The sequence below is a fragment of the Colius striatus genome, chromosome 4, assembly GCF_028858725.1.
Source record: "Colius striatus isolate bColStr4 chromosome 4, bColStr4.1.hap1, whole genome shotgun sequence".
Classification (NCBI taxonomy): Eukaryota; Metazoa; Chordata; class Aves; order Coliiformes; family Coliidae; genus Colius; species Colius striatus.
The window spans coordinates 28,555,133-28,580,877 of record NC_084762.1 but is presented as its reverse complement, the minus strand read 5'-3'; the positions used below and the strand labels follow the sequence as shown (position 1 = coordinate 28,580,877).

General features: G+C 38.2%; 1 protein-coding gene across 1 annotated transcript in view; it reads left to right on the top strand.

Annotated features, from left to right (window-relative positions):
• Positions 1-25,745, top strand: part of MOCOS (molybdenum cofactor sulfurase) — a 222,387-nt gene that overhangs the window by 118,055 nt on the left and 78,587 nt on the right. The window lies entirely within an intron of this gene.

Genomic DNA, 25,745 nt, shown 5'->3' with positions numbered 1-25,745 from the left:
ACTGCAGATTTGTTTTAATCCACTTTATGCATATTTCTTCCACTTCAACTGCCAGAGTTTTCAGTGGCAAAATGCACTGTCAGTTGTAAAGCACTTCTAAAACTCACTTTGCTGTAGCCCTTGGATTACGTGCTTTGCACTCCCTCAACACAAACAACGGTTCTCATTCTGGATTGGAAATAGCCTGGAGTAGGAACAAGCAAAATAAACAAAGTTGTTGTTAGTAATTGTGTAATAAAAACACTGGTGAAGTTCTTTTGAGGTGTACTGTAGCTTGATTATACTGGTGTAATTATTGGAGATGGGGAGGAAGATCACTAATGGAAGGTAAATCAGAGTTGCAGCGTTAGGCAGTGTTGTAAAAAACAGAGATCTATTTTTGGATCTGATACCATCTAACTAAATACTGGACATGTGTCAGCTTCCATTTAACAACAAGGCATATTTCATACCAGAATTACATCATGATGCATGTGTGTTTGTGTGTTTAAGCCATTTTTAGAGGTCTTGCATCTATATGATTTTTAAACTTTACCTTAGCTGATATGTTTTTTTATTAGTAAATTTTCATCAGTTTTATAAATGAAACTAAGGTTATATAATTTGCAATTATGTTATAAGGAGTACTCTAATTGTAATATTGTGCAGCGTGCATTTGGTAGTACTGCACAGATTCTCATGTGTGTTGTGTTTAAACTCTTAAGGTTACGGAAGTTACCCAGTTTAAAGCCAGAAAGGAATTTTCTCCTAAAACAGATTGACAGAGATTACTGAGATTTCTTCTCCTGTGTGGAGTTTGTAACTCCATCCTGACATTATCTGAGTGTGTTGCCTAAACTTGGACCATCAGTGTGTTGATTGTGAATTTTACTGCTTTCATACTTAGTGTTGCTTTCATTCATAATTTTAATGGGTTTTGGAGTTTTCTTTTAAAAATCATAAGATTAAAGGTAGCATTAATACGTGTGTTCTGGCTTGTAAATGCTTCATTTTGCCCGACAGTTATGAAATTCTTCATTCTGAGAGGAAATTCTTCCCTTAGTTTAAAAAAGGGAATGAATTCTTGATGGAATTTTTGCTTTTTCTATGCCAACCATTTGCCACAAGATGAACTTTAACATAACAGACATCTGGACAATTTGCACTAGTGTCCTCACCTCACTGCTTCTGTAACTGTACTTGAGAGTTGTGGGTTATTGGAGCTTTCTTTTCTGAGAAAAAATTTTTGACAAGTTAGCAGTAGGGAGAAGATACTCCATTTGCACTGGATATGCTAAAGAGAAGGCATTTTTAATCCCGGCATCAGAAAGAAAAGTTTGACTTCTTAATGTGAAAAGAGCACAGAAGAGCTTAAAATACAAAGGTATTCTGATTCCCAGATAATGACTCTACAGGTATGTGAAAAGACAAAAACCTCTCCTCTACTTGCATGCATGGGGTGATGACTTTTTCTGTTTTAAAATTTCTGTCCCAAAATGAACTTGATTTAGAGAACAAACTAGAAAGCAAGTTATTTGTTTATTGCTGACAGCTCTTGCTGCTAGCACATTACATTAGTCCAGGCTTTTCTAGCTTTCGTCTGGGACAACTAATGCAAACTAGATATCATTTGTACCTTTGAAAGCAGAGCAGAAAAGCTACATGATTTGAGAAACTTTGAAAAAGTGAGTTGCCAGAAGAAATCCTACCAAGACTGCCTTTGCAGAACGTATTTAAGGTTTCTTTCTGGAAATAAAAGCTGCTTTTATGTTTTGAGGGGTTTTAATATGCATTTGCTAATATTGATGTGGATGGCATTCACAAACTGCCTAATCTGTGAAGAGGCCTAGGAAAGGAGCAAAAATGTCAGAGTCATTCCTCAGACCTGTAGAGATAAGACAAGAAGAGGTAATGCTGCACATAAATGTCTTGGATGATTTTGCATAATACAACTAGAGAGAAAAATATGCTTCTTAGGAACTAAAAGAAGGAGAAATGTCTATATTATAAACTAAGCTAATGAAGAAAAAGTGCAGCACAGCTGACAAAATATACTCTAGGTGGGAGATAATTGTTCAGTGTTCAGACAAAAGAGTTAGCAAGACTTCTACAGTAATGGTATTTTATGACATCCAGTGTTATAGGGGAGATATTTGCAGCAGGATCTTCTGATTCTTGGGAGACTTCTGGGGCAACTAATAGCTGGGGAATCCCCACCGGTGCTCTTGCATTGACTGTGGCTTGTCAAGGCAAGAAGTAGCAGGGAGTGTCAACATCCAACACTGACAGGCTTCTCTCATCCAGTGACAACTGAGCTCTTGAGGTCTGCAGCTAATAGAACTTCTCCTTTGGCAGGGCTGTGTACATTGCAGGTCCCAAATATTAAAGACTGCAAGGAGAAACTCAAGGCAGTTTTGTCCTGAGGGACCGTTTGTGTTTCCACATGAAAGGATGCTGGAGTCACTGATCTCATTTTTCTCACCAAGGAAGCCTTAACTTTGCTAGCACCAGAATAGTCTCTTGTATGCCAGTTAGTATGGCCTGTACCTGCCTTTCCTTCTTTATGTATCTAGTTTAATCACTAGATGAAAAAGATCAGTCACAATTATTAGATGTCCTACTAGTTACACTTCCATATTGTAGGTAAGGAATTACTTCTGCAGTTATTGGAAACAGCAATAATTAAAATCACAGTATGTACTTTGCTTTTTGATGTGATTTCTACGCTTTCATGTAACTATTGGTTAAATCATTACAGAAAAAAACAAACAAATGACAAAGCAAACCAAAACCAATCAGACACGGAAGAAGTAGGAAGAACAGCATTTGCACAGGGAGTATGGCAACTGCTGAACATGTTGCTATCCTCATTTATATTATGTCACAGATCACAGTGTTGACTTTACTAAAGCCAGCAGAAAAACCAAGGAACCACTGAGTTTAAAAGAGCTATTGTTTTCAGTGGAGGTCTCCATTGAGCTGGGGTAGCTATAAATCAGAGTTGTTAATGAGCTGATAAGAGCGGAGTTTGTCCATGTGTTAGTTGTTCAATTTCTTCTAGGCAGTGGGTGATGATCTAACAGGAATGATAAAATCCTGGGTCCCTTGTCTCCCTATCACTGTAATCAGGAGAGGTATTCAGTAGTACACAACTAGGAAAGGAAGATGGGAGAACGTTTAATAAACTGCAATGATTTATGTGTTTCTATATCTCTATTTAGTTCAAAATAAACCACTGTGTTCCTAAACAAATAAATTAACTTTTTTACAGTAGTTCAGCAAATGACTAATCAATAGGTGCATGTTTTTTATTATAAGATTGCACGTGAATCATACGTATCCCTGACTTAAACTGTGGAGTCTCATTCCTATTCAGATCATCCAATGAACAAGGTTTTAGTAATGTGAACCAACTGTACAGCCTAAATTTCTGCAGTTCTCTGTACCATATTGCACATGGAGTAATATAAGGAAGGTGTTTTTTGTGCCTTACATCAGGTGATTGCTGTGAAACTAAGCCCTAACTGACTGATGAATCAGAACCTTTACATAGTAATTACCTGCACTTGTCAAACCCTCATCTATCTGTTACTGTACGAGTCTTTTCTGATTTTCAACCTGTATTTTATGCTTCAAACCCAATCTAAATGGTGAGTGTCAGGAGGTTGGGACATCCCTTTTTTCTGTTGTATCTAGCAACAGGACAAGGGGTAATGGGATGAAGCTGGAACACAAAAAGTTCCTCTTAAACATAAGAAAAAACTATTTCACTGTGCGGGTGAGGGAGCAGTGGAACAGGCTGCCCAGAGGGGTTGTGGAGGCTCCTTCCTTGGAGGTCTTCAAGACACTCCTGGACATGTTCCTGTATGACCTGGTCTAGGTGAACCTTCTTCTGCAGAGGAGTTGGACTAGATCTCTAAAGGTCCCTTTCAGCCGTACCATTCTATGATTCTATGTTGCATTCTCTGAGAGAGAAAGGCTCACAGTCTGACAATAGAAAAACTATCTTGCAATAGGAAAAGAATTTTTGTCTGCAAAGAATGTTACTCTTATGGTAAAACAGTCAAAAAGATGTCCTGTTTAAAGAATGTGTTTGTACAGTTGATTTCAGAAGTCTATGATCCTTTTCATTTTCAAATGACCAGTTAGAACAGGTTAGGAGGAAAGAAAGCTTACTTGGTTCTTTTGCATCAAAAAAAGCCATTGTTGAGACTATGGTTCATTTATTAGGAAAGACATGCTCAACTGAGCACACATTTCTTAATGGCTGTAGATGAAATTAAGACTAAGAATCAGTATTACAAAATGAGCAAGTAGATGAGGCAGTGTTGTGCAACTGTCTGGAAGTACAGCCAAGCACATACAGTGTATTTGGAAAGCAAATTTGAATTAATGGATAGGACTTATCTTTTTTTACAGTAGATACAGACCCAAGTCTTAAATAAAGGCCATAGGAATGTTAACAGCAGTAAAGAGTAATGAAACTGTGTATCCCTGGTTCCAACGCTGATTTAGTATTGCCTACACATGGCCAAGGGGTATCTTGGAGAAGTATTTTCTATAATATTGTCTGTAATATCTTTCTGCCAAGATCATTTTCTGCATCATACATAGTTAAGATCTAAAGGAATTGTCATTTTCACTGCAAAGTTGTCATTATCATTGCTAAGAGGTAGCTGTAAAGTCCTGTGGGACTGCATTTTTCAAAGGAGAACAAAAGTGAGGGCTTTTAGACTTGGCTGCAGACCTTCCAAAGTCTTTTTGATTACTAAATGGATTTATTAGGTTGGGGACCTTATTCTTTTTAGAGTACCCTTTTGAAATGAGAAAAAATAAAAATCTTTCAGTGGTATCCTTAAAACCTGTATAATACTCATAAGAAATACTAAGTTCCAGCTAAAAAACAGAACTGAAAGGGAAATGGAAAATAAAATTACACATAAATTACCTTTTAAACAATGTAATATAGTGCTAATTAATTTTTGCCACATATTGATGTACTAAACAGGAAATTGTTACCTTGTGGATACTAATTTCCCTGGCTAAGTGAACAGTTTTCTTTCCGACAGTTTTCTTTCCTGGAAAATGAACCTTGACAGGGTGATGAAATGAATTTAGTTATATGAGAAACTAGAGCACACTGTGATTAGAGCAGTGATCATCGTTTTGGCATTTGCAGAAGAAGGTCTGCCGGGCATTAGGGGTGTGCACTTCCATCATCCCTCAGCAGATCTCAGGGTCTTGTTCTAGTGCATGCTGGCTACCATGGCAAGGATTACCTTAGTTCATTCATTACATTTTTAATTTCCTAGCTAACTGGATCCAGCTGTTTCAAGCCTTCATGCAACACAGAGATTTTATGCTTAAATCCGAAGAGGCTAAATTAAAGCAAAAGAAAATTTGCATGTTGAGTAAAAACTCTACTTGTTCAGCAGATCCAGATTATATGGTGCTAATCACAAACATTAGATAGAATAAATCCTCTTGAAGTCACCCTGGGGTTAAGTCAAATGCTTTACACTCTTTGACACATACTCATGAAATATGTAATCAAGTCTGTTTGACGTCCTCTTCTAATTACGTGTGTGTATTTTAAGCAGATGCTTTTCCAGCTGATCTGCGCCTTTTGAGACCTTTTTTTTTCATTATTAATTGGAAAATCATGCTGTATGTTAATGGCAAGTGCCAATTACGAGAAACTAATATTAGTTTTTTGCTTAGAAGCTGTGTTTTTGCAACTAAGACCACTGACAAATGACACATAGATGTAAAGAAAATGTAAGAACCTCTGAACATTATCCATCAGGGGCATAATTATTCTACCATGTACTACGCTATTTCAGCCTAAAACTGTAATTTCTTCTTCTACATACTGATTTTTTAGTTTTAGGGAAAATAATAAGAAAGTTCTTTATTGGAAGTAGGAGTGTTTTTACAAAAACTAGAATGTAAATAATAAAAATATTTTTTCCTTTGAGATGCTACATTTATAACTTCTGTCAAGTGCAGCCTTTCGCGAGTCCTTCTTACTCAGTGAGATGATACAACAAGACAAAAGTAACTTGAGAGTCAGTGAGTTTTAAGTGAACCCCATTTTTATTGTGACTACGTAAGAAACGTCTTCAGAAATTGCTAGTTATCTAGTTGGTTTTACCCCTACTCTTCATCTGAAGGATGCAAACCTCTACTTGCATTTTGCTGTAGCTTCAAACTGAGCGTGTTCCCCTCAGTGTGTTTAGCAGAGACATCTACTGGCAAAATGTTCACTAGCAGTCTCTTCGTCATGTTCTGCAGTGCCATGTTTGTCTTACACCTCTGAAGGGAAACCTGCTAATTAGAAATGAGTGCTTTGAAGCTTTTAGATGTACTGGAGCACAAAATCTAACGTTTGGGAAGAAGCACTATGTAGTATATCAACAGATATAAATTAATAAATACAAAATAGAATTTTCCTATTGTCTCATTAAGGTTACTTCCTGTTGAACTACTGCACTACTTTTAGCAGAGATGTGCATATCAGTGATGGAAGAGAATAAAGGAGTTTATGATCCATTGTAGATGAACAGGATTAATCACAGAATAATCATAGTTAGTCTGCACTGATTTTGATTCAATCAATATAGAATGGAAAGAAAGAAATTCTGGGATATAACCAGAAGAGATATTCTGCCTATAGTGACTAGTTTCATGTCTAATGCTTGCTCCGCAATCATAGTTTATTTTTTCAATAAATAACTCTTTCAGCTGTCACCTTTACCAAGTTAAAAATGTCTCTCAACAGAGCCATTCTAGATACAGTATCAACAGTTGTTTACCTGCTGCTGTAGTTGGTTTAAATCCTTAGAGGTGGTCAGTGGTAGAATGACCAAATACTTGATGCTCACACAGATGAAGATAGCAGCAGGTTCCCCTTGAGCTCAGGCCCTGGAGTAGCTCCCCAAAGTCCTCCTGCCAGTCTACCTCTTCTTCTCCAGTCCAGCCTTGTGACCTTCCCTGGAGACAGCCACATACCTTGAGGTGGACATAGCCTTGAAGAAGTGGAAAAGCAGTGCTGAAAGAGCACAGATGACTACACATCCCTAACAAAAGATTATTAAATATTTAAGAATCAGTCTTTTCACTTTTGAGTAACCTGCAGATTCAAGACACTAAGAAACATCTCATCCAGCTAGTTGGAGTGGGCATATTTTCTCATGATTCCTATTGGTAAGGTATATTTCAAAATTCACCTGCCTTCTAATGTTTGGTTTTCAGGGGACAGTTAAGTCATCTGAAAGAGATAAGGCCCCCTTGTAACTGGCCTGGTATGGTAATGACGCTTTTTATAGAATCATAGAATGATAGAATGGTAGAAGTTAGATGGGACCTTTAGAGATCATGTAGTCCAACCCCTCTGCAAAAGCAGGTCCACCTAGATCAGATCGCATAGGAACATGTCCAGGCGGGTCTTGAAGACCTCCAAGGAAGGAGACTCCACAACCCCTCTGGGCAGCCTCTTCCACTGCTCCCTCACCCTCACAGTGAAATAGTTTTTTCTTATATTTAAATGAAATTTTTTGTGTTCCAGCTTCATCCCATTACCCCTTGTCCTGTTGCTAGCTACAACAGAAAAAAGGGATGTCCCAACCTCCTGACACCCACCCTTTAGATATTTGTAAATATTAATGAGATCCCCCTTCAGTCTCCTCCAGATTAAACAGCCCCAATTCCCATAGCCTTTCCTCATATGAAAGATGTTCCAGTCCCCTGATCATCTTTGTGGCCCTGTACTGGACTCTCTCCAGAAGTTTTCTGGTCCTGTTTTTATCAGTTTGTATGCTTCATTCCTGAAAGTATTCATTTTGTTATACTCTAGCTTTATAAGCATTTGTAGCAGCTGTTTCAGGTCTGTTATACTTTCAGGGCTATGTGTGCATCTCAGCCAAACTCCAAGTTTAAGATCCACACATCCTATCACCTGTATCACATCCCTTGTTGTCCCATTTTCATCCCCACCCTAATTTCCATGTAAAGAACACTTTACTTGCCAAAGAATCTCCACTTGTGAGCTTCTTTAATTGCAAATGTTGCAGGTCTATGACAGCTGGAAAAATATTTTTGTAAGGTCTTTGTCTGCTCCTCCTTTTTCCTCCATCTGTTTTCCTTTCTTTTTTTTCTTTTTAACTTTTTTTTTAAAGAGTTAAAAAGAAATCTGTTAAAGCATCTTACAACTTGTGCTCTGCTATACTGAATTTAATACAAAGCTTTGAAATTGTTTTTTTAACGTGGTTGTTGCTTATTGTCTTTTAGTATGAATGTGTTGTCTCAAATGCATGCTAAAATTTCCATTTTGTCACTGTTTTGACCAAGAGTTGCTACTTTTGGTATTTTATTCAGAGTATTAATTAAAATGTAAGGACACTAAAATTTCTGCCTAGTTTCGACTTTAAAGTAAAACTTCCAAATCAGCTTGACCTTTGGCTGCCTTCCTACTGAATGCTTCATAAGATTTTAAGCCATAAAAATAAAAATAAATTTATTTTGTGAGTATTAGGCTAATGTCAACAATATTGTCACAAGTATCAACAAAAAATGGTGCTGAACAGGAAAAATTCTGCTGTAAGATGGTATTGGAATAAAAGATACATGTAGCTTTATAAATTTAGGATATAGAGATGTAATAAAAACTCCTTGAGTTATCCAGTCCATGAAAAAAAGTTTATACTCTCTTTAAAAAAAAGGACTGAATAAGCAGATTTCTAATTTCAATGAATTTTATCACTAGTAGTACAAATCACAGGGATTTATGGAGATAATACCACCAACACAAATTTTCTCTGTTTAACTACATCAGTCAGAGTACTTGCCTTTTTTTAAAGTAGAGCCATGCTGGCAAAAGGTCTGCTCAGTTTTATGTAGTTATTTCACTAGGCAAACTAGGTTGATCTGTAATCACAAGAGCTGGTGTACACCCTCTTTATGTTAGAAGGATTTCAATACCATAACCATACTGGCAAAACCTTTAATGAATAAAAAGCTATTCACTGTGAGTGTTTAGCAGCACAATTCTATATTTCAGGCATGAACTTCCAAGTCAGTGTAAAATGAGGTGAAAATGACACACTTCTTACATGACAACACAACTTTTCTAATGACCTAAGTAGTAACAGCACTATACAAGTCAACAAATATTCGTGATCCTGTGGGGAGTCCTCATCTGGTATAAACTGTCATAATTTTTCAATGCAAGCAGACATATGATAGTTGATATCACTTACCCCTAAGTCTTTGGACAATACCATGAAGATGCTGTTTGAAAAAATGTTATTTATAGATAGATTTGAGAAATATCTTCAGATTGATGACCTCTACCAATTGAGCTAGTTTCATTCCTTGAACATCACTATGAGTTCATATCATGGAAGAATTTCATCCAAGGAATTAAAGAGCAAGGCTGGGAATCAGAACTTTTGAGTTGGCTTTATTGATCTGAATACATTTTTGGAAATTTTAGAAACACTAGGTTGTTATGACTTTGTCACAGTTCTGTCCAGTCAGCAATGAAACACCATGACAGTCTCTTGCTTGGTGCCTCCCATCCACCTCCACCCTCTTTAGGATGACAGAGACCCCAGCAAAATGGAAGGAAAAAAGATAATCAGGGATGTTGTGGGTTGAGACAAGGGCAGGGAGGGCTCACTGCCAATTACTGTTCTGGACAAAACAGACTCAAGTACCCGACTTAGAGAGGAAAGTAGGAAAGTTTATTCTACTACCCACAAGAAATAGAACAGAATAAAAAAAAAAAAAAAAAAAAAAAAAAAAAAAGAGCAATGGGCTTCAGAAAATTACAACCAGCACTTTAAGATCTCCCTCCCTATCCCTTCTTTCTTCCCAGGCCCAGCTCACTGCTCCAGATATCTCTACCTCCTCCTCCCTCAATGGCTTAGGGGGACAGGGAATGGAGGATGTGGTCAGTCTCTCACAGATGGGCTCTGCCACTTCTCTCTCAGATGACAGCAATTCCTCACCTTCTTCCTCTGCTCCAATATGGGGTCCCTCACATAGGACATGCCCTCCTCTGGGCATAGTCACTGCATCTGATGCAGGGTCTTTTATGAAGTGTAAACAAATCTCTGCTTCTCCACTCCTCTCCGCAGGATGCAGGGGAGTCTCTGCTCCAGGACACCTCCTCTTCTCTTCCCTCACTGACCTTGGAATCCAAATGGTCACTTCTCTCTCCCAACTTCTTGCAGCACCACTAGCCAGAAAAGAAGGAAGAACAGAACAAGAAGGAACAGGAAGAACCCTCCTCTTCTAGCTTCTTCTTCTTAAAAAGTGATCTTGCAGGTGCCCAATTGACTCAGCCCTGAAGTGAGTCTGGCTCAGAGCCTGGGAAAGTTTCAAGCAACTTATTACAGGAGCCATCTTTACAATTCCTTCCCCATTACCAGAAATGGCTCCACACAAGACCATGACAGATTTTCTTTACAAACTGTATCATGAAAAACTGGAGCAAATTGATTCTGAATGAGTGAACAGATGACAGGGTAGGTTGGATGCTCACAGTTATTTTGTGTTTGAGACAGTTTTGGGACAGAGGAGGATGTCTTTTTTGAAAGGTTTCTTTTTCAATATAGACACTATAATCACAACAATAGTTTATTTTCCTTCTTATGATTACATGTTAAGCATGAAACTGAGCTCCCAACTAGGATAGAGCCTGGGCTCAAGTGTAAGTTATTTTCCTAAAGTACACCAAAAATCATATTACTTGAGTAACTGAAAGCAACAGACTGATGTCTTTTCAGAGTGCTTCCAGGCACCTATTTTTCATTTCTTACATTTATTTTTCACTTTTTCCTCTTCACATCGAAGAAGATCACTAGGATCTTCTTCGTTTATGGAGGTGCTTTCAACTTTTTTTTCAACCCAATTTCATTTAGAACAAGTATTATTAGACAATTTTTCTGTAGTAATTTCTTTCTTCTCCACTACCTTTATTGATTTGATATAAGAATATCTACTTTTTTACAAAAAATAAGATGGCCTATAGAGACATGAAACATAGATTTCACTTAGACTGTGATTTGCAAGATCTGCTAATTCACCATCATCTCTCCTGATTAAGTGATTAAGAGATTTCTGTTTCCAGACATCAACCTAAAATCTTGGCCAGAGTTGATGCCTAGAGGCTGAGTAGTTGGTGTACCTACTTCTGAGCTCTGGCAGTTGGCAGCCCAACCTCCTAACCTAAGTTTCGTCTACCTTTATCTCCATAAATAAAAATCATGAAATGCTGTGGCTGAATGCTCTAACTCACAATCCTTATTAGGGCTATGGGTGACACTTACAGAGTTTTCCATTTCTGCCTTCTAGCCTTTTCTGTAGCCAGCATGTTGTGTAAACTGACAGAAGCTGCAAAACAGAGGCTTGAATTTCATATCAATATAATCTAAAAACCATGAGTCACGTCCAAAGGTATTTAAGATATAAAATCTCCCATAATTTTACATTAAGATGATATGGGTGAATATGAGTCAGCAGTGTGTCCAGGTGACCAAGAAGGCCAATGGCATCCTGGCCTGTATTAGAAATACTATGACCAGCAGGATCAGGGCAGTGATTGTTCCCCTGTGCTCGACACTGGTGAGGCTGCACCACAAATACTGTGTCCAGTTCTGGGCCTTTCATTACAAGAACAACATTGAGGTGCTGGAGCATGTCCAGAGATGAGCAACAAAGCTGGTGAAGGGTCTGAGGAACAAGACTGATGAAGAGTGGCTGAGGGAGCTGGGGATGTTTAGCCTGGAGAAGAGGAGTCTCAGGGGAGATATGATCACTCTATTACTACCTGAAAGAGGGGTGTAGTGAGTGAGGTTGAGCTCATTCTCTTCTCTCCAGGAATGAATGATAGGACAAAAGGGAATTGGCTCAAGTTGTGCCAGGTGAGGTTTAGATGGGATATTAGGAAGAACTTTTTCACTGAGAGGGTTGTTAGTCACTGGCACAGGCTGTCCAGGGATGTGGTGGAGTCACCATCCCTAGAGATGTTTAAAAGCCGTGTAGGTGAAGTGCTGAGGGACGTGGTTTAGTGGTGGATTTGACAGAGGTTAGTGGTTGGACTTGGTGATCTTAAAGGCTTTTTTCCAATCATAATGATTCTGTGAGAACAAAAGTTGCATGAATAAAGTGGAAAACACTCTAGTGCCACTCCATAAACCTGTTGTTTCTTATGATACAAAATGTGTAATGGAGTCCTGATTACCTCATCACACAAGTACATCCACAGAATTGGAGGATGCTCAGACATGAGCTGCAGCACAAACCGTGCTCACATGAACAGAGACCAAAATAATCAATGGCATCCTTTAGAGATGTGTCTCTGCTTATCAAAAAAAAAAAAAAAAAAAGAAGGATGTTTGTATGGATTTAAAACCCTACTTAGCAGAACACAAAATTTATGTTTCCCACTTAAGTTTGATTTTGCAGTATTTGTTTTATTTAAAGCATTCTCCTATTCCTGCTGTTCCTCGGGGTCCTTGCTATTCTTAGAAGCAAGTCACCAGGGAAATTAAACCAATCTTCAAGAAGTAAGGGGAAAAAACAGGGAAAGAAACTGTGAGGACAATCCAATTATTCCTATACCACTTGATTCAATAAGAACAAAAATATTAAAATTATTTGGGAGCTGCAAGTTGCTGTTGTACTAACTAGTTTACCATGCATGCAAAAGATCAATTAGGTGGCCTTAAGCTAGCTAAAGTGCACTGTTGATCTGAGCAGACAAATTTCTCAAATTATTAAGGGAAACAATGAAGTTTAAATTCCAGAATATCTTTTTCTTGATGTATGTAATTCTTGTGGATGTTTGGGTTGTGCTGGTTTAATTGTGACAAACGTAATGCAAATATAGTAGTTACCCAGTTAAACGAGTTGATGTGTTTCTATTAATCATTCTGATTAAATTATTAAGCCATTGATCTATTTTTAGCATTAATATGCACTACCTGGCAAGTGAACATTATATTGATAACAAATCTAGAAAGAATTTTTGCCCTTTTTGAGAAGTATCAGCTAGGCAAACTGGATAGCTGTGTGCATCCGTCATACACTGGTAATGCAAAAGGTTGAATCAGCCTTGCTGTCACTCGAGCAACTATTTTCATTAGTGTGGGCAAGATTTGGCCTAGCTTAATGAGTTTTTCCAGAGCATATCATAACTTTTTCATTTTCTGCTCCTGTAAAATAACATTTCTGTATAGGTAACGGTTGAATTTGCTTCTGTTCTTTACCTTTCACACAGCAACAAGTAAAAACATAGTGGATAATTTTCAAAGTCTTGGTTTTGACAGACTTCCAAATTCTTTTAGTCTCCAAAATGAAAGATCCTGAGTCATGCTGTAAGTGTATGTATAGCATAGAGGGCTGTGAGAAGAGTATGTGACTGGCTTCCTAAGCTGTGGTTGGAGAAAACTGGGGAGCAGCATCTGTCACCAGCTAATCAGAGGATGAAAGGATCAGGCCAATGACTGCATACAACACAGAAAGTTAAAAAAAGGAAAAAAGGAAGGTGATATGCTAAAATACTTAGAATGCAAGCCCAGTTGCAGGGCAGCACTATATGGGAGTTGTTTGCGTAGGTCTTATGGTGAGATTTGATATTTAGTGAGTTGGATTAGCCAGATTTAGTTGAGCTCACGGGCAAAATGATTATTTGCATTTTGTTCCTCCCCAGCTAATTTATTTGTATAAATAAATTTTTTAAAAATCAAATATTCCCACTTATTTCTGTTCCATTATGTGAGACTGCTGGGAGGTGATGTCTTGTGGGGGCCTGTGCCTGCCACATGCTGTCCTATGATGGCACTGAGCCTGGAGTGTCAGATCACAGCTGGGAAAAGTACCCGTGGCGTTATGCAGTTCAGCAGCGAACTCTTCCCATTCTGATGGCAGACACAACTGGTTCTGTGGAGCCACTGTGCTTGAATTGTGAAGCTATGTGTTTTCCTGAGTTTCCATTCCCACCGTCACTTTGTGTTCATGTTTTTTCCAAGTACAGAAAATGAGTGTTTCCTGCTAGTGAGTTGGTGGAAACATAATCAGTGGGAGCTGCACAATGGTACAACAAAAGATCTTCTCAGGTGCTGCCAAATGGTCAGGGGCTGTAAATATGTCAAACATTCAAATGTTAAAAAGAGGAAGAATAAAGGCATCATTTTTATTGTTTTGTTTTAGTTGTTGTGTGCTTCAGCATATTCCAGAGAAAGAACTTGCTGTGATTTGGTGCTCATAAAATCTAAGAGCAATGGGGGACACAATTAAAAGATCAGTGAGATTTGTGAAGTGAAACAATAGATTAATTTGACCCATGGCTTTTACTAGCCCAAAGATATTTTTATGTCATCCTTTCTGGTGCTTGTGATGTTTGATAATAGCTATACAGGATGAGATGGTGCGGTAAATTTTCTGCCAGTGTGGGTACTGCTAGAGGAAGTCTATGGATAGAAAAGTATAACAACACAGAAACCAAGAGCAAACAATGCCAAGGGCAAATAACTCCAGTAGGTAACTTGGGTATGTGGTGTTTAGTACAAAGGATTGTAAGTAGAGAAGCTGCTGCATAAAATGAGGAATATCAAGATGGATCTGAGTAAAGACCAGAAATGAAATCTATCACTGTTTTTCTGTGGTCTTATTTACAACATAAAGTCAGATCATCAACTGATGTAAAGTGGCTTTTGGCCTAACAATAATGCAACTTGGCCAAATATTAATATAATTAGGAGAACTGAGCGTCATTAGAAATCTGTCCACTAAAGTCTCCACCCATACTATAAAAACAAGACTGAATTCCCATTGCTGCATAAGCTTCCCGAAGCACCATGCACCGTCCAAATAGTGAGCAGTGACTAAGCAATGTCCTATTTTGATGAATATTCAAACGTAGATCCATCATTTGGTTTTCTTTGGCTTTTTAATTTTCTAATGCTTTTTCAAGGTCTGTGCTTTTGGAATGGGGAGGGAGACGTTTGCTCTTGGAGGAAAAAAGGCACATTGCCATTTCATTTCTTAGTAGAGGTTTGTAATGTGATTACGAAAATGTGAATAACAATCAAATAATGTAGAGGCTTATTCCCTATGGATAGCAAAAATAAATTTCAGTCAAATATTTCCGACAGAAATCTCAAATTTGTCATGCAAAGTACTTCTCTGCATTCAAACATAATGTATTTATGTGAGTCAGAAACATCAAACATTAGGATAAATAGCCAGATTATAAATACAGTCTGGTTATGAAATGGTTGGAATAGAAATGCAATTAATGAAACTGGCAGAATGGCTATGAAGCAGTGTTAATGCCTTGAGATTTAAAGAAAGCATCCATATCTGCTTGACAATGTGAGGTGGAGGAGACACTTAGAGACTACTTCCCATTCTTCCCTGTTATCAAATTTTGATTACCTTTTCATTCTTTGTGACTTATATTTGTGTCAGGAGAAAGTTAGGAGCAATTTTTACCAACTTCTTCTGGGCTCACATTTAAAAGAGAACTGAGGCTTGGGAGGCCAAGGGGAAGAAAATGAAAGATGGGCAACGTAATCAATACTTTCATTCTATCTCAAAGACAACGTAACACTGCATACTTCTAAAAAAAGAGATAGTATTAGGGAAGGATGATATGAGCCTATATCTGACAAAAGCGCTACTAAGAACTCATTATCCCACTCTCCCAACTCTACTGACCAGTCAGAATTGTTCTCTAAGTTGCCGCAGGTCTTGCTTGCCCTCAGAGGAGCTGATTGATTAGTGATAGATTCTGTCTCCTCTTCTCACTTGCTTACTCTGCATCCTTAAAAGGGAATGGATATAATCAGAAAGACATCAGTTGGGTATATAGATGTTTGTGAGAGGTGATGGGAGTGACATAAAACATGAACTGAAAAATTTTAGTAATTGTGTGGATCCTGTGTATTTCTGGGGCTTAAGGGTGCACACTTGGGAAAAAGAGTGGGAGTGAGCATCGACTCTGAGGTATATTAGCCCTCTATATTGATTTGTATGCATGTGGTTCTTTACTGGAAAGATTTTGTGCAGACATGCATCAGCAGTCTGTCATCAGTGGACTTTGTCAGTTTTCTGTGTCCATCAATTTTGTAAGGACCTTAGAGCAAGCAGAAGATGATGAGTGCAATGCCAAGCTCAGTTAATATTGCCTGATGGCCATGGCTCACATGCTTTTTTAGCAGGGAAAAGTGCTGAGATTCAACTCAGACCACCAAAGCCTATCTTTTTGGAGACTCTATTATAGCTGTGCTTATTGCTGCTTTTTTTTTCAGTCATTCTCATTTGTAATATCTCAGTGTGATTTGACTAGCAGTAGCAGAAATCTTTGAATTTACCTTACTATTGTGTTGCAGGTAAATAACACTCTTCTCCAAATAAATGTAGCAATTTAGTCCAGTATTCACATCTTAATTGAACCTGCTCAATTCCAAGGTGTCACAATAGTTTAAGTATGTCATTACTTATTTCAGTAAGTGAATATAACAAACCTCAGGTTGGTTTTGACAAACTGGTGCAGGCAAAACCCAAGTTTGGATAAGCAGAGCTTAGTTCTGAGCTTAGGTCATATAAAAGTAAAAAAGAATGGTAAAAATGGTAGTATAATAATTTTGAAGCGGAAGTGGATTTGGTACAACTTACATAGCCTTGGAGCTAGCATAGTTTATGTCCAGTTATCCATGGCCTACAGATGTTTCTGAGAAGGATTTTACTCTGTTCACCATAAGGAAGATTCCTCTGTAAAGGAAAAACCTTATTAGTCTCAGATTTTTCTTTTCTTGGCTTGAACTGAGCTGCAAGTATTTTCCTTCAGTAAAGCCTTTTTAACCCTTTAACTTATCAATAGGGATCCAATGTGTCCAAGCTCTCTGTGTGATGAAGCTATTCTTCCAGCAGACAGGGAAAACTCATAGGACCCCGTGATTTGTTATGAGGTGGTATCATACTCAGATTAATTCATTCTTCCAGTAAGTCTGTAAGAAGTCCTTACACTCCTGTACTCCTCCTTACTCCTGTAAGAAGCCTGCTTAGAAGCTTTTTTCCTACTTGATAAGCATAGTAGACAGAGGAAAGATAGAGGAAAAAGTTGGCAACTGTCTTCCTTGTCCCTCAAGAGATGCTCATGGTGGTTTGTGATAAGGCAAATGCCCAAGGAATTGCAAAGATCTTTCCTCAGCTGTTCATAAATCCAGAAACTGATATGTTTGTGCATCGTGGCCAACTGAGAATCTACTTAGAAAAGTAACTGTAGGAAGAGGTAAATCTTCCACAATGCCCCTTGTTGATATTGATATAGCCTTCACTTGCAAATGTTGTTGGTCAAAAATGTATTTATTAAACAAATTATTCTCTGATATTTAATTTTCATGAAATTTAAACATTTTGTGGAAATTCTAATTTCCATTCTAATTTCAATTTCTAAGGTGGGTTGGTTTTTTTTAAGAAATGTCATTGTGTCTTTGTTGTGGGCTTGTGTGAAGCAATTTCTGGTAATGGGGTAGGGACTGTAATGGTGGCTTCTCTAAGAATTTGCTCAAAACTTTCCCTGGCTCTAAGTCAGACTCACCTTTGGGGCTAAGCCAGTTGGGCACCTCCACAATCACTTTTTAAGAAGAAGACCGAATAGGATTTGTTCTTTCTGGAAGGTAGTAGAAGGAGTTGAGTAAGAGTGAAGTGACCACACAGACCTCAAGGTCAGTGAGGGAGGAGAGGAGGACTGTGCTCAGAGGAGGCCATGATTCTGTTGGAGGGCAGCATCAGAGCAATGGAGCCTGGAGTTCTGCAAGCTATGGGCAAGTCCCATGGAGACTGTGAGAAGCTGCAGCCCTTGGGATGGTTTTATATCAGAGGGGTGCATTAGGGCTTGTATCTGATGGAAGGGACCCCACGTTGGAGCAAAGGAAGAATGTGAGGAGAAAGAAGAAGCAGCAGAGACCATCTGTGAGGGACTGACCATATCCCCCATTCCCTACCCTCTGCACTGCTGAGGGGAAGGAGATAGATAGATCGGGAGCAAGGAGCTGAGCCTTTAAAGCAAGGAGGGATGGGGGAAGGAGATCTTAAAGTGCTGGTTGTATTTTTATCATCATCCTGCTCTAGTTTTGCTTTCTGACCTGTTTTGAGTTGGCAGTAGATTAAACTGTTCTTATTTCCTTCCTTAAGTATTCGAGTTTTTTGTATTTTACCCAGAACTGTAATTGGCAGTGAGCCCTCCCTGCCCTTGTCTCAATCCACAAGACCCTTGGTTACCTCTTCTTCTCCAATCTCGGTGAGGCCTCTGCTCTCCTACAAAAGATGGGGATGTGTGTGGGGCAAGCGGTCTGCTGCACAATGCTTCATTGCTGGCTAGGCTTAAACCACAACAGTCTTTTATCTACAAAATGTGGAAATATTTTGATTTGTCTACTTTTCTTGTAGATTACAAGATAGTACTTTTTTCATAGATCTTGTTAAATGCTGTCAAGCTTTAATTTGCAAGATGGGGTTTTTAAATACCTTTAGAAGTTTACAGGAAACAGAACATGGTGAACTTTTGAGTTGTGTTACTGAGAACATAGTTGGATAGAGAGACGCTTTATTAGACCAGTGAGTGCAATGTCTTCAGCCACTCTAGCAGCTACTTTCTTAAAGCCAGTTTATAAATTATTGAGAAGATGCTTGTTCATGGATATAAATTGTTGGTGTTTTCAAGATTTTTGCTTCACAGGAATTTCATAACTTTATATTTGTAATTTAAATCAGAATTACTTTTTAATCTTTTGGAATTTCATATATAACAGGAATTCCAGTTTCTACTCAGCTATGTAAAAACCCTGCTTTCTCTTTAAAGAGGCTGAATTTTGTAGTATGATGAAGAGAGTTATAACCAAGTATGGATGCTCACAGATTATTAAAACTGTTAGTGTGTCCATATGAAAGAACAATATATCATTAGAAAACTATCAGCCTAAACAGGTAGGTCTTTTTACCTTTTACTTTTACTATCACTGAATGAGTCTGTAATGTCTTTTCTAGACCTACTTAGGGACTAAATGCATTGCTCAGCAGAATGAAAATAAAAAGCCCTCCCAAGTCAATGCTGAAGGCTTTCTGGCAATTTTTTTCTGATGTTTAGGTCAAATTTCCCATTTCAGTTTCTTCCCATTGCCTCTTGTCCTCTCACAGGGTGCTACTGAGAAGAGCCTGAATTCATCTTCTTTACATCCTCCCTTTGCATACTTACACGCAAGGTCCTCTCCTGAGCCATTTCTTCTCTAGGCTAGATAGTTTCAGCTCTTTCAGCCCCTCATCATGTTAGAGAGGCTCCAGTCCATTATTCATCTTTTTACTCCTTTCCTAGACTCTCTCCGGTATGTACATTGCCTCTTGTACTAGGGAGTTCAGAACTGGACACAGCATTCCGTATGTGGCCTCACCAGTGCTAAACAGAGGGGAAAGATCACCTCCATCAGTGTAATACAGCTCAGGATACTATTTGCCTTCTTTGCCCCAAGGACACGTTGCTGGGTTGTGGTCAACTTATCCACTACAATACCCAGATCCTTTTCTACAAAGCAGCTTTCCAGCCAGTCAGACCCTAACCTGTACTGGTGCCTGAGTTTACTCCTAGTCAAATGCAAGACTTTGCATTTCTCTTTATTGATTTTGATGAGATTCCTGTTTGTTGTTCTCCAGCTTGTCAATGTTATTCTCAATGGCAGCACAATCCTGTGTTGTATCATCTACAAATTTGTGGAGTGTGCATGCTGTCCCATTGTCCAGGTCATTAATGAAGCTGTTAGACAGCAGAGGATTCAGTATCAACACTTGGGGTACACCACTAGTGACTAGCTTCCAGCTGGACTTTGTGACGTTGATTGCAATCCTCTAAGCTTGGCAGTTAAGCTAGTTTCCAGTTTACTTCATTGTTCACTTATCTAGCCTAAACTTCATCAGCTTGTCTGTGAAGATGTTATGTGACACAGTGTCCAAAACCTTACTAAACTCCAGATAAACAGCATCAGCAGCTCTCTTCCTATTCACCAAAGCAGTCATTTCATTGAAGAAGGATATGAGGTTGGTTAAGCATGATTTTCTGCTTCTAAATTCATGCTGAAGCCTCCTGATCATCCATTCTTCCATGTGTATGGAAATGGTTTCCAAACTCACTAGCTCCATCACCTTCCCAGGGAGTGAAGTGAAACTGACCAGCCTGTAATTCTCTGAGTCCATCCTGAGGCAAGAATGCCCTTCTTGAAGACAGGAGTGAAATTTCTTTCCTTCCATCTTTGGGCACTTCTCCCAATTACCATGATCTTTCAAATATTATCAGAATTGGTGCTACAAGTGACATCAGCCAGTAACCTCAGCACTCGTAGGTGCATCCCATCAGGGCTCATTGACTTGTTTGTGCTCAGTTTATTTTAAGGGTTCCCTAATTTGATCTTGATCCACTAATGCTAAATCTTCCTTGGACTAGGCTTTCCTTCTTGCCTCAGGGTCTGGGATTCCTGAAGGCAAGGCTCACCAATAAAGACTGAGACAAAGAAGGTGCTGAGAATTTTACCCTTTTCTATGTCCTTCCTCATCAGGGCTTCTCCTTATAGAAATCCTTCTTTTTGCCTATTACATCCCTCATAAAATTCCTAATTGCATTCTTGCATGCTTAGACCATGTATTCCTCCTGGGCCACTGTTTTTTACGTGTTAGCTTAGTGCTTGTCTATGCAAGTCTCCATCTGCCTTTGGTTGCTTTCCTGCTTGCTGGGATGGACCATACTTGATTTTGAGAAGATGATCCTTCAAATGTTGTGTTTGACCTGAAATTGATTTTTTCTTGTCAGATTGAAACCATATTTTGCAATGACTTGTTCCTAACTGTGATTTGGAGCATTTCTGAAAAGCTAGACAAGGCCATCAGCACCTGGGTAATAATGAGCATTCAGGCATATAGACTTTGTATCTAATTCAGGATTGATTTAAATCACTACAAAAATTCTCGTTGATTACCATAAGCACAGAGTCAGGAAGTGGGTTATTCTTGTGGTTCGTGAGGTCAGTGTACTGTTTGGGAAAGAATTAGTCTGTGCTACATGTAAAATTGAGCCTGAAAACTTTTTGTGGGCATAGTAAAAACTGATTATTGAAACCAATCTTAAATATTTGGAGTGAAAAAACTTCCTGAAAAAACTATCAAGGATTTAATAGAAAATAAAAGCTTTTCTATTACATTTTTAAACATACACTAGCAACTAGAATAGAGTTATGAACTGAATATAGAACCCCAAAGAAAATCCCACAAGAAAACCCCACAACCTCTAAAAAGGAAAAAGTCTCTGTTAACTATCTGAATTTTCTCAGTAATTGCTAGGCAGCCCAATGGATTTTATTTTATCGGGCTTTTCAGTGAAGAGCCTCTTTACAATAATAAAATTATTAATGGCATTTAATAAATTATTTTCAAGGTTCAGGTCTTAATGAAGTTTTTACCTCAAGCAATTTAAAGGGATGGTGTTGATGCAGCAATTTTATAAGCAGACTATCTTCTTTTTAGAGCACATATATTAAACCTTTTTCTAGGAAAAACACCTGTTTATACATCAAACTAAAAATGTGTAATGTCCATCATAATAAAGGGAGAAAGGAGCAGTCTGTGGATAGTGAGCTTTTCTCAGAATAAGTAAACTCATATATATGATAAAATGGGCATAACTGCAAAGTGTGAAGGTATCTATATAAATATGCATATGCCCTCTTTACACATTCTTTTTCTAAAAGCATCTTGCTAAAAGCAACTTGGCATACCTTCACAAAAAAAAGTACTTTCATCTTTGTTATTGTTTTTTAATGTTTTCCTCAGCACACAATACTTTTATGTTTTATGTATTGATCCTTACCAGAAGCAGAGTTTTATGTCAATGTTAATTTTGAATTGTCTAGGTACTGAAAAGATACACTAACTATGTTAGTAGTCAATAGCTTTTGTGTATTCTACCAGCATCATGGAGCAGGCTTGTCTTTCTGGGAATTTTTTGATGGAACAGCAGTTCCTAGCAGACAAACAACCTTGGCAGTGCATACTTCATTCTCTCTATATGTAAGATGTGTTTCATTCCACATATATTTGTCAATTTGGCATATAATCTACACATTAACTAAAAGAGCAATCAGTAATTTTTAAAACAGTATTAAATCATACATCTCTAGAATTTTTAAGTAGTAAAATCTAAATATTTTCAGATTAACTAATGTAAGCCATTTCCACCTCAAAAAGAAGTTGTTCATAAAGGGATAAAATCCTTTGAAAGTAAGAAATCTTATAATTGTTGCTGAAAGTCTGGGCAAAGCTTTTTCAGGGCTTTGCAGCTTGTGAAACACTTGTTTTATTCTCCTGTTTTTGAACATATTAAGTGATAGAGATTTTGACCAAGGAGATTAAAATGATAGTGAATGTAATGGTAGAGTCTTTTTAAAACAATTCTTTTTCTTGTACAGAATGTTCATATTTAAAGTTATTTCAAGTTTTTGGCTGAAAACTCGAATACCTTGTTTCATGTTAATAAATGCAATAATCATTTAAATACTGTCAAATTTCAGCAGTTTCAGTTACAACTACGAATTTTGAAGAGGAATAATAAAGAAAATGGGCAAAAAATGGGTTTTATGTGTACAGAACAGAGGGAATTTTCTGCGAGGCTGTAGAGCCAGGAAATCATTTAGTTTGTGTAGTTCAGCCTCTCAGTAACAGCAGACACTGAGTAATATACGTCATTCATCTATATCGTGAGGGTGGGATCAATGCCATGCAAGAAGGAGGACTCTTCAGGGGCTACAAAGGCGTGTAGAAGGCAGCCCTTCAGCCATTTCATGTGTGGGAGGAGGCAAGGTACTTTACTTCAGAGATCCCCAGCACATGGCTTGGCTTTCATGTCGAGCCTAATTAAATGGTAGTTGTTGACTTGCATGATTTGTAGTAGGCGTGACACCATTTGATACTTGGTTGTGGCCTAGTATCAAACAGCTCCCTTCAATTGCAGATCTGAGGCACAGCTCGAAGAATAATTATATTCGCCTGCGACAAGCCAGGGACTGGCTGACAGAACAAGTAGCATTAACGAAGGTGGAGACTGCCAGCATTAATAATGATTATATGTACCACTTCTGCCTGTGATGAGCTGCCAGCTTGTAAGTGCTGAACAATTGAGTGACCTTGGACAAACCTTTCCCAATAATGATACAGCGTTTGTTTTAATATGAAAGTGACAAGAAGGAAAAGATCACAGTGTATCTTTCTTTCATGCAATCCTTCATCTCCAAAATGGATGCATCTCATGTGAGTTTAATAATTCATTTCATATGCAAAGCCTCTTTCTCTGGTATTAAGAACATCTTCATTTCAAAGCTTAGAAAGTTGAAGAAAACTGAATGCCAGAGTCGAGGAAGAAAGATAGCTCTTATACCTGACAGTAGCTGTCACCTACTTAGAGATAATAAAAATATCCTCTGAAATTTAAAACTACTTTATCTCAGCTTAGGTGCCTGCAAACTTTTTTTTTTATTTGAATCTTTTCTTTTTTATTATTGAGACTACTCAGTTAATTGAGCTAAACTACCTGTTTTATTTAAGTATTAAATATTGGCAAAATATTTGTGGTAAAAATATGAACCATACTTAATCTTTTTTTGCACACCTTTGGGAGATTTTTTTTAAGTGTGAACCATCTGCAAAATTGTTTAAATAAAACCTTTCTAAGCAGAAGAACAAAGTCCAGGACTGAAAAAACTGTCTGAAGAAAGCTATCTGCAAGTATAAGGTTTCCCGTGAATTGGGCGGGAAATCTATATAAGAAGCTAAGAAGACCCTAAGCTCTGATTCTCAGGATTCCTTCAAAACCCTGACAAATGGCACAGCTTTAGTATAATTTTTTAGAAACTCACTCATCTTTCCCTCATAAATGTTTAATTTCTCTTTTCAGCATTGCTTCTCAGCTAGTCAACACAAGAAAGCATTTATTCAGATAATTGGTGGGACATTGGATGCATCTTCAGCCCACCTCTCTCTTTTTATAACATTATCTCTTTTGAAATAATGACCACCTTGAAAGATTACTACCTTGAATAGGAAATCACACCTCCAACTACTTTTAGAAGCACAAAGTATCATACCACATGATATAGATCTAATGACTTTCAAAAAGAAGGTAACCTTTTCTTCTGGTCCACTTTTTTTCAACACATTCTTCTGATGATATGTTTCTGAGGTCTGAAGGCAAGCAAGGTGAGCTTTTGCAATGGAGTACAGCAGATCTGTGAGGTGGCTGCTGAGAAACGTGGCTACTACTGTGTAACATTTTTTATTAAGTGGTTTTACAACTGTTATTTTGAACATCTTAAAAAAGAGGTTTTTTTATAGTGAAAACTTTAATTCCTATATTAATTGTGAAGAATATTAGCTTTTAGCATTGAATGTGTTTGGTTTCAGAAACAGTTCAACAGATATGTAGTCACACAAATGGGCAGACGAGAAATGTGAAGCTTCAGAGCTTCCACTCCAAAGAAGCATAGGGAAGTTGATTTACCCATTTGAGTCATAGAAATTAGAGCCCATGCAAAAGAAGCCTGCCTCTCTTTGAGATTTTCATGCTTGTGCAAAATAAAGAGTGCAGCTGTGGTCATAATCAAGCTGAAGACACCGAGTATGGCCTGTCTCTGAGCATGTCCAATTCCTGTGGCATTCAGTGGGTGCTATGTGTTATGGAAAACATAAACCTTTGCTGTGATTTGATTCACTGCACTTGTTTCACTGAGGTTAAGAGAAATTTCAACTCAAATATTCTCAAGTCGAAAGCAACATTGTTTCGAGGTGGAATTTGGAAACTGTCTTGTGAAGCATATGCTTTGTATTTTAAGAGAAATACGAAATCACAGAATTTTAAGGGCTGGAAGGGACTTTGAAAGGTCATCTAGTCCAATCTCCTTGCCAGAGCAGGACCACCTAGAGTAGGTCACACAGGAACTCATCCAGGTGGGTTTTGAATGTCTCCAGAGAAGGAGATTCAACAACCCATCTGGGCAGCCTGTTCCAGTGCTCCATCACCCTCACGGGGAAGAAATTCTTCCTTGTATGTCTTTGGAACCTCTTGTGTTCTAGCTTATACCCATTGCCCCTTGTCCTATCATTAGACATCATTGAGAAAAGCCTGGTTCCATCCTCCTGACACTCACCCTTTACATATTTATAAACATTAATGAGATCACCCCTCAGTCTCCTCGAATCTGAAGAGCCTCAGTCTTTCATCATAAGGGAGAGGCTCCACTCCCTAATCATCTTGGTAGCCCTGTGCTGAACTCTTTCCAGCAGCTCCCTGTCCTACTTGAACTGAGGGGAAAAAAAGGGAAAAAAAATCACATTTATATAGGAAACTACGTGCAACATCTAAGTATTCTGTTTTGGCAGACCTTATGTTGTTACACAGGGCTCAAAACAGAGTTCTAACCTTTGACCTGTGAACTTTCCTGTCAGGAACAGGGAGAATAAAGCAAGGGCAACACAAGCACCAGGTCAGATTGGTTGCTCTGCTAGAAACCTCTTTGTAGGTGAGTGAAGTAATGATGCCAGGGTAGCTGGGTGAGCTGTGCCAGGTTGGAGCTGCTGCCATACTAGGAGAGTGTGGATAGCTTTTGGTGGTGTATGGGGCTTCCTGTGTAAGAAGAACTTGTAGCCAGTGAGGGCACAGCCAATGA